The sequence below is a fragment of the Sceloporus occidentalis genome, unplaced genomic scaffold (genome assembly GCF_023333645.1).
Source record: "Sceloporus occidentalis isolate IW3139 unplaced genomic scaffold, rSceOcc1.0.p SCAF_338, whole genome shotgun sequence".
NCBI classification, from domain to species: domain Eukaryota; kingdom Metazoa; phylum Chordata; class Lepidosauria; order Squamata; family Phrynosomatidae; genus Sceloporus; species Sceloporus occidentalis.
This window is the reverse complement of record NW_028317318.1, coordinates 41,720-61,526: the sequence shown is the minus strand read 5'-3', so window position 1 is coordinate 61,526 and position 19,807 is coordinate 41,720.

Here is a 19,807-nt window from a genome sequence, read left to right as displayed (position 1 = left end):
TGAATACCCCACAAGAGCTCCAGTTTTGGAAATGCTCTGACCCAGAAGACATTCTTTGCCAAGAAAACAAGGCCAGACCCCGACGCATCAGATGAAAAATAACCAAAAAGCTCAGAATTTTTGACTGAAATTTGTGGGGCATATTCTCTCACGCTCTCATTCTAGTTCACACTCATGCTCTCTAACCTGAAAAACGAACCAAAAAGTTTGTCCCACATTTATTCATCTGAAAGTATATGGCAGATATTTGTACATGGCAGCCAAATACTTTCCTCATATAATAATCATTTGCTTAAACCTTCTTGTATAAAGAAGTCTTCTTAAAACTGAAAGACTACAATACAATATCTTAAAAATATCATAGCTTAATTTAATGCAGGTCAACCCATAACCTGCTTTTTTTTTTCTAAAACACTGATCTGGAATCCATACTGCTCAGTGAATGATTAATACTGAGCTGATTGAAGTATGTTTTTTCCCTTATCTAGGACTGCAGACCTCACTAGTGCCTGGGGTACGTGCTACTAAATCACAACTTTGAAATACCTTATGTTGAAATATGGTGGATTTCTGCAGAGGAAGAATGGGACAGTCATTTGTTGAATTTCACATAGCAATGTAAAAACAAAGAAATGTGTGATTGTGACATAAAACATTCTCAAATCAGCAGTCCACGTTCACCGGGTTTCTTTATTTTTTGAAGATACATACATTATGGTTATGAGCAAAAATAAAGAAAACAATTGTCAGGAATGTTCCTTCACTAAAGTCGTCCTTGCAAATGCAATTATTTGCACCATGGGTGGATCAGGGGATGGGGCAATTGCTTCACAGCATGCTTCACAGTCAGGGAAAAAGGGGTAAGTACAGGATCTCGGATACCAATAGTTTCAAGAAGGAGGCAGGGTTGATCGGGGTAGCGTAATGCCGTGTTGTGTGACCCCGTGGAAGTAGCGTGGCAGCTAGCTGCATGGAAGGTAAGCTGAAGACAGGGTGAGTAGTGTGTGTCTGTCTAGGTTGGTCTGCCTGGATTTGTGTTGAGTTAGCATGTTTGTCTGGGTATGTGTGTGTATCTGGGTATGTTAGCATGTTTGTGTCTGGGTATGTTAGTGTGTGTCTGGGTATGTGTGTGTCTGTTTATGTGTGGATGTTTGGTTTTCTTAGTATCAGTGACTGGGCATGTTAGTGTTTGTGTCTAGTTTAGTTTATGTTTGTTAGTGTTTATTAGTTTTGAATGTCTAGTTGTGTTAGTGTGCGTGTTTGGGCATGTTAGTGAGTATCTGGTTGTGTGTGTGTTGGTGTCAGTGTGGATGTGTCTGTTAGTGTCAGAGTACATAAGTGTGTATGTGCGTGCATACGTGTGTTTTAGTGTTGAGTGACTGGTTGTGTTAGTGTGTGGATGTGTAAGTATTTAGTTGTTTAAGTGTCTGTACATGTGTGTTTGAGCATCTCTGTGTGTATGTTAAATAAAAAAAAAAAATAATAATAATGTATATATATAGATATATATATATATATATATATATATATATATATATACACAAACCAAAGGGAGCGGCTGCACACTCAGAAATATTGTTAATATACACAGGCTTTTATTTGCCCGGGTGCTCCAAAAATAGCCAGACACATGTAACCAAAGAAAAATGGGCACTCACGGGTCTTTGTAGCAAAGTGCATTAAACATTAGTTTATTTCAATCAGCACGGCCAACGTTTTGGACCACCTCCGGTCCTTTCTCAAGACCAATTGTGTATATATATATATATAAATATATGCCGTATTGGCCCAAATATAGACCGCATTTTTTTCTTTAAAGTGGGAGTGCGGCCTATATTCAGGGGTTTAGCGCAGGGATGCGCAGTTCGTACCTCCCGACGACTGGACGGGTGTTTTTTTTTATTTTTCATTTATCCCTGGTAAGCAGCAGGGTTAGGATCCTGGTCCCCCGCAGCACTGCAGGGGACCTGGATCCTCCTATCTGGAAGCCAGGACGGCTGCACGATGCGCGTAGACAACCTCCGCTGCCGGCACTTCCATGCTGACAACAGAGGTTGTCTGCGCGCATCGCACAGACGTCCACAGGCCGGCCCCTCTAGACACCAGGGGGTTTGGGGTGCATTGGTAAGTCAGGGGGAGGGAGTGGCTCTTCTAGGAATCAGAGTGGCACTTCTAGGGGGTATAAAGCATATCTGGGGGGCAGGTGGGCATTTCTAGGGAGCAGGTAAACATTTGTAGGGAGCATATCTGGGGGTTCAGAGTGGCATATCTGGAGGCATAAAGCATATCGGGGGTTATAAAGCATGTTAGGGGCAGAATGGCATATCTGGGGGCAGAGTGGCATATCTATAAGTAAGGTGTATTATGAATTAATGGGGAACCTTAAAATGGCTATTGGTTTTCTGTTTGTATATAACAAGTGCTGACAAACTGTATAATAGATACCAAAATGTTAAAATACATGTATTCCTGTTCATTAGATACCATTACATAAGTTATGGTGGGTAAAAGGTGATGGAAACCCTTCCACTTCTGAGGGAAAAACAAGCCTTCTGGCTTGTCTGGTGTCTGTAGATGAGTGCTTAATAATACTTCTACTACTGTTCATTAGATAAAATACTGTTTACCATTCCACTAATGTGTATTTTTTTTTTAATAACACCAAACTTTAAGGGTGCAGCCTATATTCGTGTGGGGCCTATATTCGAGCCAATACGGTATATTTATGCAATATAAATATATGCTAATAGATTTCTAAAGATAATTTCATTTGAGCAATTTAGTTTTACAGTGAACAAACACTACTTTTTGTCCACTTTGTCTACGTGTTAATTATATCACTTGCAACAATGCAATAAAGCAATTTGTCTTATATAGCTCATATATGATGTATGTTTTCTAGAATCTTTTTGAAAAGGCATAATCTATTAAACTTCAGCCTAACAGATTCCCAGAGGGGTATTGTAAAAATATATCTTGCATAAATAGTTTTGAAATACATGCAAACCCATTAAAACATTATTTTGACAGGTCAAAATATTATAAGAAAACATGTCCAGTAAAAATTGGGAAATTACTTTTAAATATTATTATTGTAGCATGCCCTGACCTAGCATTAACCTCAAAACGTTTCTGGATAACGTACATACATGACAAGAGGAACTTCAAAGTGCACAAACCTATCTTAGAAATGTTAGATGTTATTAGAGAGAACCCAGGAAAAAGTCTAATGTTATCTGAGAACCGTAGTTCTCAAGCTCCCCCGGGTTAGCCCCCCCATATTAAATTTTTTTACAAAAGATCATGGCATTTGTTAGATCTTTGTTAGATCAGGTTTGATCAACTGTTTTTTTCGTTAGATCTACTCTAAAATAGGCAATATTAACAATCTTTTTCAGGGGGGGCTAACCCGTAGCCAGCCCCCCTCAACAAAAATTTCAACAAAATGTTACTGATTATGATAGCTCTACGTTAGATCAGGTTTGATCAGACAAAATTTTTGTTAGATCTAGTCTAATTACTGAGATATTGCATATTTAATGAGGGGGGGCTGGCCCCCCCTCAACTGAAATTTGGATTTTTGTTTATGGATCTTGGTAGATATTCGTTAGATCAGGTTAGATCAACTGTTTTTTTCGTTAGATCTACCACGCAGGAGGCGGTATTCACAATTCTATTTTGTGTGCGGGGGATGGGTACACATACGGTCTGGCCCCCCCTCAACTGAAATTTGGATTTTTTTTTTTATGGATTTTGGTAGATATTCGTTAGATCAGGTTAGATCAACAGTTTTTTTCGTTAGATCTATCTACTCTTCTTTTGATTTTACATATCCATGCCTGTTCATTTGCACATCAAGCCACAGGTGCATACCTCTCAACTGTCTCGATTAATGCAGTACAGTCACGATTTGGAGGCTCTGTCCCGCTGAGCTCTACCTCTGTTCCATGGAATTCGGGATTCAGAATCCTGCGGGTCCTGATCGTGTTCTCTGGTGCCTGGGTCACCAGAAAACGACTACTGGACATGCTCAGCATTGTACGCATGCGCAGTAACACTGCCAGCTTCAGTGACAGCACTAGCGCGCATGCGCGGTAACGCTGACACTCTGATCTTCACAGTTTAGGAAGAGTGATGGCAGCAATGCACATGCGCGCCAGCGTCCCAATTTGCCGAGATGTTGGAAGGTATGAGGTGATGTCATAAATAACAGACTCCACAGACACATTTAAAACACATTTTTCTCCGAATTTAGGCATTTTCTTGCAGTTTGCCTAACACAATGTATAGATAACTTTCAATATTTTTTTATTCTCTGCATTCACAGTATAAGCAATGTTTAGGTGATACAGTTGCTTTAATATTGGTGAACTAACCTGGCTGAGGTCAGCATATGTCATGCGTGGTAGATCTAACGAAAAAAACTGTTGATCTAACCTGATCTAACGAATATCTACCAAGATCCATTAAAAAAAATCCAAATTTCAGTTGAGGGGGGGCCAGACCGTATGTGTACCCATTACCCGCACACAAAATAGGATTGTGAATACCGCCTCCTGCGTGGTAGATCTAACGAGAAAAACTGTTGATCTAACCTGATCTAACGAATATCTACCAAGATCCATTAAAAAAAATCCAAATTTCAGTTGAGGGGGGGCCAGACCCTATGTGTACCCATCCCCCGCACACAAAATAGGATTGTGAATACCGCCTCCTGCGTGGTAGATCTAATGAAAAAAACAGTTGATCTAACCTGATCTAACGAATATCTACCAAGATCCATTAAAAAAAATCCAAATTTCAGTTGAGGGGGGGTCAGACCGTATGTATACCCATCCCCCGCACACAAAATAGGATTGTGAATACCGCCTCCTGCGTGGTAGATCTAACAAAAAAAACAGTTGATCTAACCTGATCTAACGAATATCTACCAAGATCCATAAACAAAAATCCAAATTTCAGTTGAGGGGGGGCCAGCCCCCCCTCATTAAATATGCAATATCTCAGTAATTAGACTAGATCTAACAAAAATTTTGTCTGATCAAACCTGATCTAACGCAGAGCTATCATAATCAGTAACATTTTGTTGAAATTTTTGTTGAGGGGGGGCTGGCTACGGGTTAGCCCCCCCTGAAAAAGATTGTTACTATTGCCTATTTTAGAGTAGATCTAACGAAAAAAACAGTTGATCAAACCTGATCTAACAAAGATCTAACAAATGCCATGATCTTTTGTAAAAAAATTTAATATGGGGGGGCTAACCCGGGGGAGGTTAGTTCTCATGCTTAGGTGATACGTGAAACAATATGGGTTACTGGGTTAAGGGAGTTTTTATATATACATGAAATAGTTTTGTTGATATAATGACCTTCTCTCTGAGAACATCTATGATCTATTGACCAAAGCAAGTTGTTGGTGATGAATAATACATTTTTTGGAAGAAGGTCATAGTTTCTGTGGAACAAACTACATTACTCAGTTTTCTTGGGAAATGTAACTGCACTCTGTATGAAATACGGTATTGATGTATTTCTGTAACAACCTGAAAAAACTATTAGGCGTTTACTGTTAATATGTGCAACCAAAATCACAGATACCAAATATTAATCACAATTTAAAAAATAATAATAATTTACTAGTAATACAAAAACAGAACATATTAGAAGCAATATAATATTTAAGTATTGCTTCAAATATGTTCTGTTTTTATATTACTAGCAATTTTTTTTTAAATTGTGATTAATATTTGGTATCTGTGATTGTGGTTGCACATATTAACAATTATGATTAATTGTAGTAAGCTATGAAATACCATATTTGCCCGAATATAGGCCGCACTCCCCCCCTCCACTTGCGGCCTATAATCGGCATGGCTGCCGGAGTCTTTTTACTCAAGACTTATTGTACCAGTTTTGCAGGTTCTAGCTACTATTCCTACTATTGATGACTCAACATCAGTCAAGAAAAGTTAATGTTCAATTTTGTAGCATTCTGAGGTATTACAAAAAGGTAGTTAGAGGGAAGGAAAAACTAGGGACATAAAGGCTTGGAACCAAAACAAGACACTTGGTAGTTTTCCAGCAAGTGAAATTACCCTTAATAGAATTGTCGGTAAAGCAAAATAAAAGGAACCAAAGGGTTGCTGCTAAATTTTAACATTTTCAGCTTCTTAAAGAACAACAGCTCTTATATCAGAAATGAATTAGCAAATATAAAGCCCTCAGAAGTACTGTATTTGACCATGAGGGCTTCCCTACCAGGAATATCTCAGAACACCCAAACATATTTCCTAAAAAAAAAAAAAAGAAAAACACTCAATATGGTACAGAGACAGAAAAGCCTAAGGTAAATAGCCCAGGCAAAAAAAAAAAATCAATAAGGTTAACAGATACTATATTGTCAATCATTATTCATACTAAACATTTAAATATAATCCTCATCAAATTATTTTCTTAAGTATTCCTAACTTGAACTATTATCAGGACTCTACTAGCATATATTCTACTCTTAATCTAGTATCCTAGTAACCTGAATCTGATTGTTCTGATCTCAGTGTGTCTTATGAACCTATTAGTTCAACATATTTATAAATGATCTTGAAATAGGCGTTGAAAGTCATGTTTCTGTGTTTGCAGATGACACAAAACTCTGTAATTTAATACAATGTGAGCAGGATATTACTTTGCTGCAGAGGGCTTTAGACTGGGTGACTGGCCACACAAATAGCACATACAATTTAATGTAGATAAATGCAAAGTTATGCACTTCGGGGTAAGGAATGCACAAGCAACTTACACCATAAATGGTAGTGAATTAGGGATAACAACAAACAAGAAGGATTTGGGAACTGTTATAGACAACAGACAAGGCAACAATGTGCAATGTCAGTCAGCAGTTGCTAAGGCCAGTAAGGTATTGTCATGCATAAAAAGGGGCATCAATTTGCGGGATAAAAATATAATATAAATCAATGGTAAGACCACACCTGGAATATGCTGTGCAATTTTGGGCACCTGTTCTAAAGAAGGATATTATGGCAACAGAAAAAGTGCAGAGGCGAGCTACAAAATTAATAAAAGGAATGGAACACTTTGAAGAAAAATTAACAAATTAAAATCTGTTTAGTTTAGCCTCAGAGGGGATATGATAGCATTATACAGATATATTTGAGGCCAATACAAACCATTGTGTGGAAATCTGTTCATAAACAGGACTATGCATAGGACACGTGGTCATGCATTTAGACTGGAAGAAAGGAGATTTAGTCTAAGGCAGAGGTAGTTTTATCTGTAGTCTGTTCAGACGTTTAAACAGCAACTGGATGAATACTTGCATATTATCTTTAAATTATGGAGAAATGGCTTCTTGATCCAAGGAGAGATCGGACTGCCATTCTGGGGTCAAGAAGGATTAGTTTTCCTAGTTTGTTGCAAAATTAGAAAGATCTACAAACTGGATTTTTTGCCTTCTTTTGGATCAACAGTAACTATATGTAGCTATGTAACTATGCTCTTGGGCTATTTGTGCTATTATAGTTATCATTGGCTTTTATGATCGCCCGCTAAAGGTGGGTGTAACCTGCAAACAACAGAAGAAAAGGCAAACTTTGGTAGGATTTTGTCACAGTATGTGGTACAGTTTATAGGGTCATCATTAATCACATTAAAAGTTCTCCTCCCCGCATACCCTCGGGGGAAAAAAGAAAAGCTACTGGTAAACTAACTTCTTTACTAAATGCATTATTAATATATCTCATTAGATATTACATTTGTAATATATTGCGATTGACTTATACATTTAAAGTCAAAATATTTGGCCACAAGTTCTATTAGTGCAGCAGAACTGAAAACATGCCCTGTGTTAAGTAACAGCATTCACTTTAAGAGATGAGTCCTTAAAGTTGTTTACTTTCCTTCAAGGTCAATGAAATGAAAGGCTCCATAAGAATGCATAGAAAAAAAGTATGTGTTCTTACGTCACTGGAAACCGGTGTTCTGAATTTAAGTCATTAATAAAATTGCTTCAGGAAAAAAGGTTTCCATATCCCTGACATTTCTCTCCTCATAATTAAGTTGGACATTGTTCCTATTGCACAGTTTAGGAAATGAACGTGGAAAATACTCAGCTCTATCACACTGCTTTAAACGGAAAGGCTCCATATGCAATCTAAAAATGAAATGGCAATGTCTTTCAGTACATCAGAAAATGAATTTAAAGGGGAAAATGTACTCTTGCAGTGTAATGTTTTGACCGTGGAAATGGCCAGATTTACTGTGAATCGGATTATACTTTTTTTTCAAGGTGAAAATGATAGCAGCCCAGCATCAATGAGCCTTGGCAGTCCATTACCCTATTCACCGCTTTTCCTTCCTTGGCCCACTTTTGGAGCTGCAGGTTTGGAGATGCTTTCACCCAGTCATCTAGCCATCACAATTTGGCCGTTGTCAAAGTTGCTCAGATCCTTATGCTTGCCCATTTTTCCGGCTACTTACACATCAATTTTGAGGACACAATGTTCATTTGGTGCCTAATATATCCCACCCACTGACACTGGCTGATTGGTGTCTATGGGTGTTGCACAGCCTTGTATTCTCTTGAAGAATATATGTAAAGAAGAAAATTGACCAAAAGTTTATTTAGATTTTTTTGGAGCGCATTAATTCTAAAGTCTGAACAAAACAAAAAATAAACAAAGCAGTTTAATTTTCAATTAATAAGCTGTATAAAGATAACCTATGATCTCAGAAGGTATTCTTCTCTGTCAGATTGTTTTGTATTATAATTGTGTTCATCCAAGTAGACCAGTTTCTGCTATAAAAATTGCAGTATAACTTAGTTAAAAAAATCACATTATGAAGTTCCCTAGATTCCATTGCATTTTTATTTTTGTGATTAGTTTTATTGTTTTACTAGTGTCAGTTGCGGTTGGGTCCTTGCAAAGGCTTAACAGGACAAAAGGATAAGGGTTGTCAGGGTATGGTGACAGCCATCATTTACTAGTTGGTGTCTGGTTTCCTAATGACAGGATCCCAAAGAAGACATTATATATATGTTCATGTAAGCCCAGACAAACTTGATGATGTTATGATCAGAACACAGATATTTGTGGGGCTATACCATCACTTCTAGGACTCCTTGTCATGCTGCAGAATACATTTTGGGCCGTGTTGGTATTGCATGATAGATAAGTATCTAACTGTACTTGTCAGCGTTAAGGAGACCATTAATTCAGACCAAATCACCAAATCCATTTGCAGCCCCAAACATGCAAGGAACCTCCACCATGCTTTACTGTTGCCTGCAAACACTTATTCTCGCACCCCTCTCTCTAGCACTTCTACTACACAAACTTCCTTCTACTACAGCCAAAAGTTTCAAATTTTGACTCATCAATCCAGAGTATCTGGTGCCATTTTTCTGCACACGTTTCTTTGTTTTCATTCATTTTTTTAGTTTTGTGGCTTTTTGGCCACAAGTCTTCCATTAAGACCACTTCTGACCAGACTTCTCCAGACAGTAGATGGGTGTACCAGGGTACCACTGTTTTCTGCCAATGCTGAGCTGATGGCCTTGCGAATGTAAGTAAGTATGATGTGTCTTTCATCTGCTGCACTGTTTCCTTGGCCGACCACTGCCTCTACGTTCCTCAACATTGCCCATTTCTTTGTGCTTTTTCAAAAGAGCTTGGACAGAACATCTGGAAACCCATGTCTGCCTGAAATGTTTTCCTGGAAAAGACTTTACTGATGCATGATAACTATCTTGTTTCTGTGCTCAGTCTTGCCATGGTGTATGACTTTTGATATTGCCTTTGGAATTTATGAAATTGTGCAAGTGTACCTAGAAGAATTGAAGGCAAAGTGTGGTTACACCATATTTTGATTTAATTTAGATTTTTCTTCTGTTCATTTACTTTGCATTTTGTTAAATTGTCAAAATAAACAATAAACATTTCTATTTTTTCAAGCATTCTTATTTTACAGCATTTTTTCTTACACCTGCCTAAATCTTTACACATCTTTACACACAATATTTACCATAGAAAATTTGAATATTAATTTAGATAAAAGGAAAAAGCCTGAATATAAGACTACCCTATAGAACCACATCGCTTGAGCATCTTATTCCGCATCTTCTTCGTTATCTTCTATTTCCTCTCTTCTCTATGCTATCTTCAATCTGCTATCTTCTATCTTCATTTGCATCTCTGCAGACATAATCTGGCTGTTGTGGTGACGTCCTCTCCACCGATTGGAGGACTGGGTAGAGCATGTCATCGCAAAGCTACCACATTGCTCTCAGTTGGGGCTTTCAGTGATGTCCTCTTCTCTTCTCAAATAGGCCAAAAACAAAAAGAAAAATTGTGTAAAATCATTTTTTGGCTCATTTGCATATATTCAATGGCCGATCAACCTGAGCAATACTAGCATGTTTTTGTTGTAGTTTGTAATGAGGATGCCTCCTTGCTTCAATTTTAATTTTTTAAATTCTAATTGTTTTTTTTTTTTTTTTATTCTAATTGGTTTGATAGTATTATTTTACATAATTGATACCAATGTTTGTTTTTCCTATGAAAAGAAAACACTAATTATGCAACTATCCAAGACTATCAAAGAGACAAACATTCTGTGAGATAAAACTATGGAAGTAAAAGGAAATAAAAGAATAGGACATTCAAAAATGTCATGGTTCATACACGTTACAAAGAAATTATACAGCGATTCATCTGAAAAATGTACAAAATGTCAGTAATTTGCTCATTATTCTCAAGAAACAAAATTAATGTATGTGCCATGGGGTAACTTTTTATGAAACACTCATCCTCCTGACTCTGTATTTTAGAAACAGAAAAACATATTTATATATTTGTTTTGAAAAGTTTTCAAGTACAATTATTTGTCTTTTTGAAATTATGTGAACAGCTCCCTGAGGCATTTTAAGTTTTATTTTAATCAAAACATGTAATATTTAGTATAGGTGTTCACTGAAGAGTAAAGAAGCAATTTTTTTTTTTAGTAAATCCTGTTTGTAATATGATTATATGGAAAGGAAGAATACCACCAAAACACATTATTCATTGCTAGATTCTTTTAAAAAGTAATAATAATTTTAACCTACACTGAGATTGAAGAAGGCGCCAATATTCATGACATCACATTGACTGAATATCCGACATTTTTCTAAAAATTACATATGTAGCTTAAAGTGGAACAGGATTTTAATTGATAATATCAATAAAAAGTGCTGAACAGTATTGTGCATTTTTTTTAGGAAATATTTTTTTTTTTTTGTAGCATTCATGACAGCTGCATATGTGCTTTATGTATGTTTTACAGAAGACTGTCTGGCAGGAGTAATCTAAAGTAGACTTGAAAGGAGAGGGGAGTTGGCACCCAGAAACTGGGTAGTATAGAGATGCAGATTCATACTAAGAAATTACATTCTTATATTAAAATCAAATAATCTAGAAGGCAAGAAAACGCACAATGAAACAAGTTCCAATTGTGCCTTAAAAAAGTAGAAAAACATTTTTGACTCTAAAATCTAATGTGTGGATAACTAACCCTACACTTTTAACTTATCCCCATATTTTCCTATTTGCTAAAAAATATATTACATTTGCTAGCAAAACATCTGTGGGTAGTGAATTGCACATCTTTATTTTCTAAATGGATGACCTCTTGTTCTTTGCACAGTCCTGTTAATGGACGGGTCATCAGAGAACGTTTTGTATTGTCCCATATGTATTTATACTGTATAACGCTTTCATATCTCCCCTGCGATACGTTTTTTGTAATGCCTTTTTTTGCAACAGAATTGTTAAATGCACCATAATCCAATAATATCAGTAGCATACCTAGTGGGGGGGCAGTCTGTCCCGGGTGCCGCTCATCAGGAGGGGCGCCACCACGCCGATACCCCTCCAGAGACGGACAGTAATGTCCGCCGCTAGAGGAGCAGGCTCGGTTGGGGAGATCAAGGATCTCCCTCTAACCGGCTTAAAGTCAATCAAGGAAGCGGGAGGTTTGTTAATGTAAACCTCCGATCCTGCTCCTGTGCGATGCGCGCGTGCCACACACGCTTGACACTATCTGAACCAAATAAGTTTATCTTGGTCTCATAGGACCACAGGACATGGTTCCAGTAATCCAAGTCTGCTTGTCTTCAGCAAACTGTTTGTGGACTTTCTTGTGAATCATCTTTAGAAGTGGCTTCCTTCTGGCACAACAGCCATGCAGACCAATTTGATGCAGTGTGTGGCGTATGGTCTGAGCACTGACAGGCTGACCCCCCACCCCACCCTGAGCACGTGCATTCAACTTCTTTGGTCGACCATGGCGAGGCCCTGTGAAACCGCTGTCCTGTGAAACCGCTGTATGGTCTTGCAAACCGTGCTGCAGCTCAGTTTTAGGGTCTTGGCAATTTTCTTATAGCCTTGGCCATCTTTATGTAGAGCAACAATTCTTTTTTTCAGATCCTCAGAGAGTTATTTGCCATGAGGTGCCATGTTGAACGTCCAGTGACCAGTATGAGAGAGTGTTAGAGCAATAACACCAAATTTAACACACCTGCTCCCCATTAACACCTGATACCTTGTAACACAAATGAGTCACATGACACTGGAGAGGGGCAATGGCTAACTGAACCCTCCATCACTGGGGCCACTGGAGAGGCCTGACAGACAGCCTCCTCCCTATTGACTATGGGTCCTGACTTTGTAAAGACTTCTGTGGTAGCAGTATATCATCCCATCACTCGCTGAGGGGATTATCTCTGGCAGACAGCCAGGATCTACAACCAGGGAGTGACCACCATTGTTTCCCCCCCTCCCCCAGTTCCACTGCTACAGAGATTTACTCCGGCCAAACCTTGGAACTGATTTGGGGCAGTAATAGATAGTGGAGGTTGAGACCCTATTTTACTGTTAATCCCTTTAATGTCCCTGTTGTCTCTGGGAGGCAGATTAAGGGGACAGTTTGTATCCCAATATCTTGATTTATGTTAATGTGAGTTTTGCTGGAGTCTTGGCTAGTGACTGGGAAATCAGGGAAAGAGTGTGTTGTCCTAGGGTAAGGGAGCGGAGGTTGTCGGTCGGACTATCCAGTTCCGTGACAGGGTGTTCTCACTTTTGTTTCCAAGGTTTAGACATTAATGGCTGTGTGTTGAGTTATTTTGAGGTGGCAGAAAATCTACACTGTTATACAGGCTGTACACTCACTACTTTACATTGTAGCAGAGTGTCATTTCTTCAGTGTTATCACATGAAAAGATACAATAAAATATTTACAAAAATGTCAGGAGTGTACTCACTTTTGTGAGATACTGTATATATATATTGTGGTAAAGTGTATGGGAGAGTGGTTGATGGGATATATGTCTCACCTGGTTACCTCAGCCAGGCCTGGTAGCAAACCCAGGTGCTCTCAGGTGAGGCTTCCTAAGCTCGTTACTGGGGAGGAGGCCTTAAAAGAAAGGGCTGTTAGGTTTTCAGAGGGAGGGAGACACTGAATGAAGGAGCAGCTACAGCCAGCGCTGCAGCCCACCAGGTATGAAGCTTTACCCCATACAAAACTGGTTACTTTGCTTTGCGTCAGACCTTAGGCTGCTAGAGAGGTATCCTGCTGTTTAGTTAGAGCCGGACAGGCTTATAGTTTGTTTTGTTTTGTTTACAAGGTGCTCTGTGATTACAACATCTAAATAAACACGCTTTTACGTTGGAAACCTGTGTGAAACTGTCATTGCCGCCCCATGCGTGAGCTGTCCCCTACAATATTAATATTGTTATTTGTTTTTTGTCTAATTTTGGTGTGTTACTTTTAATAAAAGTGTGGGTTTTTTTGTTTGTTTAATGATGGAGGGGGGTCATTTTCCGTTTCAGACAAGTGAATGCTGAATTTTTGTTTTCGGTCCATAATTTTCATTTCGGTTCATCCCTACTGTATACTAAGCCTGACACTGAAGTGGTAGGCCTAAACCACATCATTGTTTGGCTTAGTATATAGTGATAAGGGTTAGGCTGCATTATTGTCAATGTCTGGCTCCATTCATAGTAATAGGGATTATGCTGAACCACCGTCAATGTGTGCCTCGGTATATAACGATAGAAGCTATGCAGTTTTAAAGTGTGTGTGTGTGGGGGGGGTGCCACATACAGGATCCTTCCCAGGTGCCAAATACTGTAGGTACGCCCCTGGATAATATCGTCCACTATGTATCTTTTACTTGCGAGAAACTCTTTTTTTTAAACCTTTCCAAATCATAGAATGCAGTAGTATAGCTTACAGTTGCATAGTCCTATTATGTTGCATCATCTATTACGGCCCCACCATGACATGACACTTTAAGTAGTCAGATTGTTTCACACCTGAAAATACAGCAAGGTACTTAACTGTATGATTTGTTTACTGCCCACAAAAGGTTTGTAGATATGTTAGTTACAAATAATCACTTACAACAACTTAATCTTCTATTTAATTGGTTTGAATAACTGCTTGCCTGAAAGTATGGATTTCTTCTTGGCAGAATGGATTATTGTCTTTCAAAAGGACTATGTAATATTTTGGCATGTGTGGGCCAAAGTGCCATTCTTATTAAGCCTGATGATGAAAGATGTCTTAAATAACACACCCAAGCACAATAACGCTAGGATAGTTTATATGCTATAGTGAGCTATGCATCAAGTATTTTTAATTGATTTATTATTGACATATCAAAGAAAAAAACATAGAATAATAACCAAATACTTATTTCTAAGCTCCAAAGAGAGAGTAGGTGGCAGAGAATAGGCTAGGGTGGGCAGGACCTGGGCATAGTGTGAACAAAACCATACAGTATGCTGCGTCACTGCGCTAAGAAGCCCCGAAGCACAAGTGAAAAATTTATTCACTTGTAAACTCTGGGTGAAACCCAGCAACCTTCCAGGTATACATACACAGTGCCATGATAAATTAATGAAAAAAAAAATACAATAAGAAATCATTAACATTTTTTTAATAAAATCAGTATAACATGAGGACAATAGTAATGCTATGGTCGGCCTGGGTATTGGAAGATAACTTTCAATATCAAATTAATATGAAGGTTTTAAGTAGTAAATACCAAAGCAGTACATAATGTGACACAGGGCCGTATTCTGGATGAGTAGCTCCGCCGTGTAGGTCTTCCTTGCGGAGAATTTATTTGGAAGCCTCTTAATTATAGCTCTTATTTATCAGGTCACTTGCTGAGGCACAGTCTAGGGTGAGAAAACAGACTCTTTTGATTAAAAAGGACATAGGTATTTATACCAGGTGAAATACAATATCATTCACACTCTCCCTGTCCCACCCAGGGTAAACATTCCAGCTGTCTGCCTGGCGAATTCCCCCCTTGCTGTGAAATGTCTGGATGTACAAAAAACAGGGTTCCCCAGGACCCTCTAATTAGGAAACCCCAAACCCCATATATCACTGGACATCTTTCACAATTGCCTCCCTTGACGCAAAATATCATATTGATCAGTGGCTCTATGAGGGTGCAACAGATGCTCAAAGTTTTAGCAGACCGCAGCGGTCCTCCGGTCAGCAGGTGCAGAGGGAGTTGCAGGGAATGGGGAATAATGAACAGGACAGGGTGGTGGAAATAATCCTGTGGGAAGAATCTACATAAAGGGGCAAATACATGTATAAACCACCCACACTTTCCTCGAAAAGAGGGAGCTCGGTCTGGCCGATAGATTATCAGGCAGTTTATCATATTCAGTGACCAATCATTTCAGTTTTTACAGAGTCTTTTGTGACTGGTTACTATGTATCTTTTATTAAGGTCATGCACAAGCGTGCAGTTGCATTGCCTCCTTACCTCCAAATCATAAATCCACATGGCATTTAACAAACATTGATAATAGACAGAGGCAATTGGGTACTAGAGATCCATGTGCAGAAAAAGAAATTAAAAGGGATCATAAAGGAAGTGAAATTGAATGTGATTAGAAGATTTGAAAATGGAAACAACAAAGGCCTTCATGAAGCTACTGTTTGAAACATAATGAAAAAAATCAGATGAATATAAAAAACAAAGTCACTTTAACATCCTTTTGTTTAAATTGTACTAGGAACAGAACGCCGCTTATGGTTGAATGGAGCGTTGACATCTACTCTGGATTAAAGACAGAATTATGCGGGGGACTGAATAAGAACCGTTTACTGCAAGTAAATGTTGGTGTCAGGATTCCACCCTGTCAGCCAATACCCTGTAAGCTAACGAGCCAACCAGCTGTCTCTGCTTACCTGGGTGTAACCCTTCTCACTCTGGAGCACCCAGCCGTAATCATTACATCAGTTGAGCTTTATTTCCTGGATTGAAACCTGCCTATTTAATCCAGTTTTGCCCTTCAGTCAGGGCCTTTGCATTGAAGTTTGTGGACCATTTTGCTTTGGCCCTGCACCTGTACCTGTAGGGTTCCTGGTTTTCTGCCTTGTGCCCTTCCAAGATGACTTCCTACCTTGTGCCCTTCATTCAGTCTCATTTACTGTACCCACACAAGCTATGTATTGTTTTTTTCAGAACAAGAAGGGCCTTCTTTAGATTAATTTGGTCGTATCATATAATTACTATGAAAAAGTATAAAATATGGTGAAAAAATTAGAAAAAAAATACCTTTATTTTACTCATCTGGAAAAGCTAATGAAAAAAACCTGCTAAATAGATTCTACTATTTGTCCAGCATTTAGAAATGCCCAACGTTTTTATGTTAAGTTATTGCTATTGCATATTTGCTACCATTTTTTCATCATGGGCTGGTGTGTGTAAAGGCAATGTATGTGTATATGTGTGTTTATGGGCAGGTGTGTGTAAAGGCAGTATGTATGGGCAGGCATATGTAAGGGCAGTGTATGTGTCTATGTGTGTGTAAATCAAGAAGATAAATAAAGGCTCCAGGCACTCAAGGGTTCCAGCGTCAGGCAGATTTATTGAAGGAAGAAAAAAAATAACGTTTTGACCTCGCAATGAGGTATTTTTCAATGTGTGTGTGTAAAGGCAGTCATGTGTAAGTACAGTGTAAATAAAATAACCTCTGTACAAAAAATAGCTGGAGGGCGCAAAAGAAGCTAGCTATGGCTGTTAGAGAAGAGACCCAATAGACTATAATTCAACAAAAGTGTAATTCAAAAAAAGTGCATACTATATCAATAGCTGACTGGTGATGTAACCCAGGGCTGGTGTAAGGATTTTTGCCAACCTAGGCAAAACATTATTTTGTCGCCCCCTGGCTCCACCCCCACAAGCCCCCCTTTTGCAACACCCACTTATACCCCACCTCTTTTAATGCTTGTTATGCTGGGCCGTCCCCAACCAAGTCTTAGCAGAATGACCGCGGCTGCAGCCTACACTGCCTGAGCGGCTGCCTGCCTCCCATCAAGTGACCGTGAGCCGCGGCCGTGCTTCTAATGAATGACCGCGGCTGGCGGTTCGAGGCTGCAGGCTGCGCGGCTGCCGGTGCCTACTTTGCTTTCTATGTTTTACTGTGTACTTAAACACAATACAAATGTCTGTAAAAGGAGCAATTACTAGTGATATATAACATTAGAACTACATTCTGTTCCAGTTTTGCTCCAGAGATAAAACTTGTTTTGGTTTAGTTTAGCAAACTTATCAATTGCTTTTATATTTTTCTCTTCCTGTTAAATAGATATTTACAATGTAGGAAAAAAAGATGCATTTCAAAGCCAATGGACTTTTTTCAGTTCGAGGGCTTAATACAAAAACAACAGACATTGCTTTATTGCTTATTTTGCACAGATAGAAAAGACAGAAACCCATTCTCCTTTACCACGATAATTTTGACCTTATGCCAGGACATAATAACATATGAAACTGAAGAAGCTGACAAATAGGGAAGAGGGTGATTTGACATTGTGTGAAGTGCAGCATACTTTTACCTTAACTTACATTTGCTTTGTAAATCATGGATGACTAAGGGCCTTAATGAAAGCAAATACTATCTATTGAAGTTGGTAGGCAAGGGGAGTAATGTCACAGACTTTTTATGGTGACACTGCTCTACAACATTTGTTGTGAAGCAGTTTATGATAGGATACAGGCAAGAAAAAAATACTAGGAAAGTACTAGGGGTTAAATCACACTGAATGGCTATATATTGCTTAGGTCACCACGTTAAAGTGTCCCAATCTAATCCTAACATGGCTGTGCTGCTTACCATGAGGATGAGACCATCCTGCACTTTATAGCCCAATTAGGGTGTCCTGTATAGAGGAGTCAAGCATCTTAGAACACATTCAACTTCAAAAGCTACCTGTCAATTTTAGTTTTGTGCTTTCCCTTGAATATGTGTATTGTAAGTGCTGTGTAAATTGTATGTGCTATATTAATAATAATAATAATAATAATAATTAAGGCATAACCGAATAATTTAGACATATCAAGGAAATAATAAAGGGCTATATGGCTTTACTTAATCTAGTGGATATAGAGACAGCGAGACTTCCATATCTAAATAGCACATGTTTGAGAAAAATATATAGTTTATAAGAAAAAAATATACATTTAATAAAACTATCATTTACTTTAGAAGAAAAATACTGGCTTTTAACTGTACCAATAAAACTAAAGATAAGATTGTGTAATCTTGGAAATATATGTCTTTATACTCCTGACATTCTAAAAATTACAAAATACCATCTTTTGCGAAAAATACCTCATTGCGAAAAAGAAAACAAAATGACTTTTCTTAAAACAATTTAAAAGTATAACAAATAAGAAAAATAAATATATACATTTACAAAAATACAAAAAAGAGTAAAGGATAAGCAGTCATACGGTTCAAAGATATTCTAAAAGACCATATTTTGAAGAAGTAAACCAAAAAAGAATTTCCATTCCTGTATAGTTCACTTCTCCTTGATACCAATACTGTGGGTATATGTCTGCTAATTAAAAGAGAGTATGTAACCCACATCATGATTTGAGTGTTTTAAATTACTTTAAACTCAAGAAGTGACAAAAAATTGTTCTTCTCTAAATACCAACAGTTTTACCAATAACTGAGCTTGCAATAAATAAAATAGTCAAAATGTTAGCTGTAATAATATATTTCTATCTGTGTCTGTAGAGTTTGACATATTTAATGCCCCAGAGACAAAGCTGTTATTAAACTGGGCATGAATTATTACGGACTACAAAAATAGACAATGCAGTCAAGGATGAGATTACTGGGTGTTTCATGAAAGTGCCTGAATATAACTCATTTTTGGAAATGTTTGTCCTTCAGTAAAATTAAGCAAAAGTTCAGGGTAGGGGTTTTGTGTAGGGGATAGGAACTGTTTATTTTTATAGATATTCCCTAGATATTCCCTGTCTGATTGCAAAATACTGTATTTACTTGACATTTAAAATTTTAAGTTTGGTTATTCATTGGAGTGAATAATAATAATGTCAATGTCAAAAATAAATTCACAAGGTATCTGGAATGTGTTGTGAATAAACATTTAATAAAAAATCAATGCCGGCAGTAATCTTCTGGGACAGATGAAAAGTTTTGATACACGGCAAATCCAAATTATGTTGGTAAGATGTACAGCAACATTATTTTGGGTGGTCATATCAGTCACAGAAGCAATTTTAATTATGTGACTTGCATATGTCCCAAGTGTCTGTCTTTACGAGTAAAAGTCGCTCTTTGCTGTGATTAAAGAAACAGACATGTCATCAGGAAGACAGAGGTGACATTTAAATGTCCAAAGTGTAACAAAAGGCGGACCAGTTTACAAATATGAATACATTGCATACTGCTTTGGAGGCTTTTTAT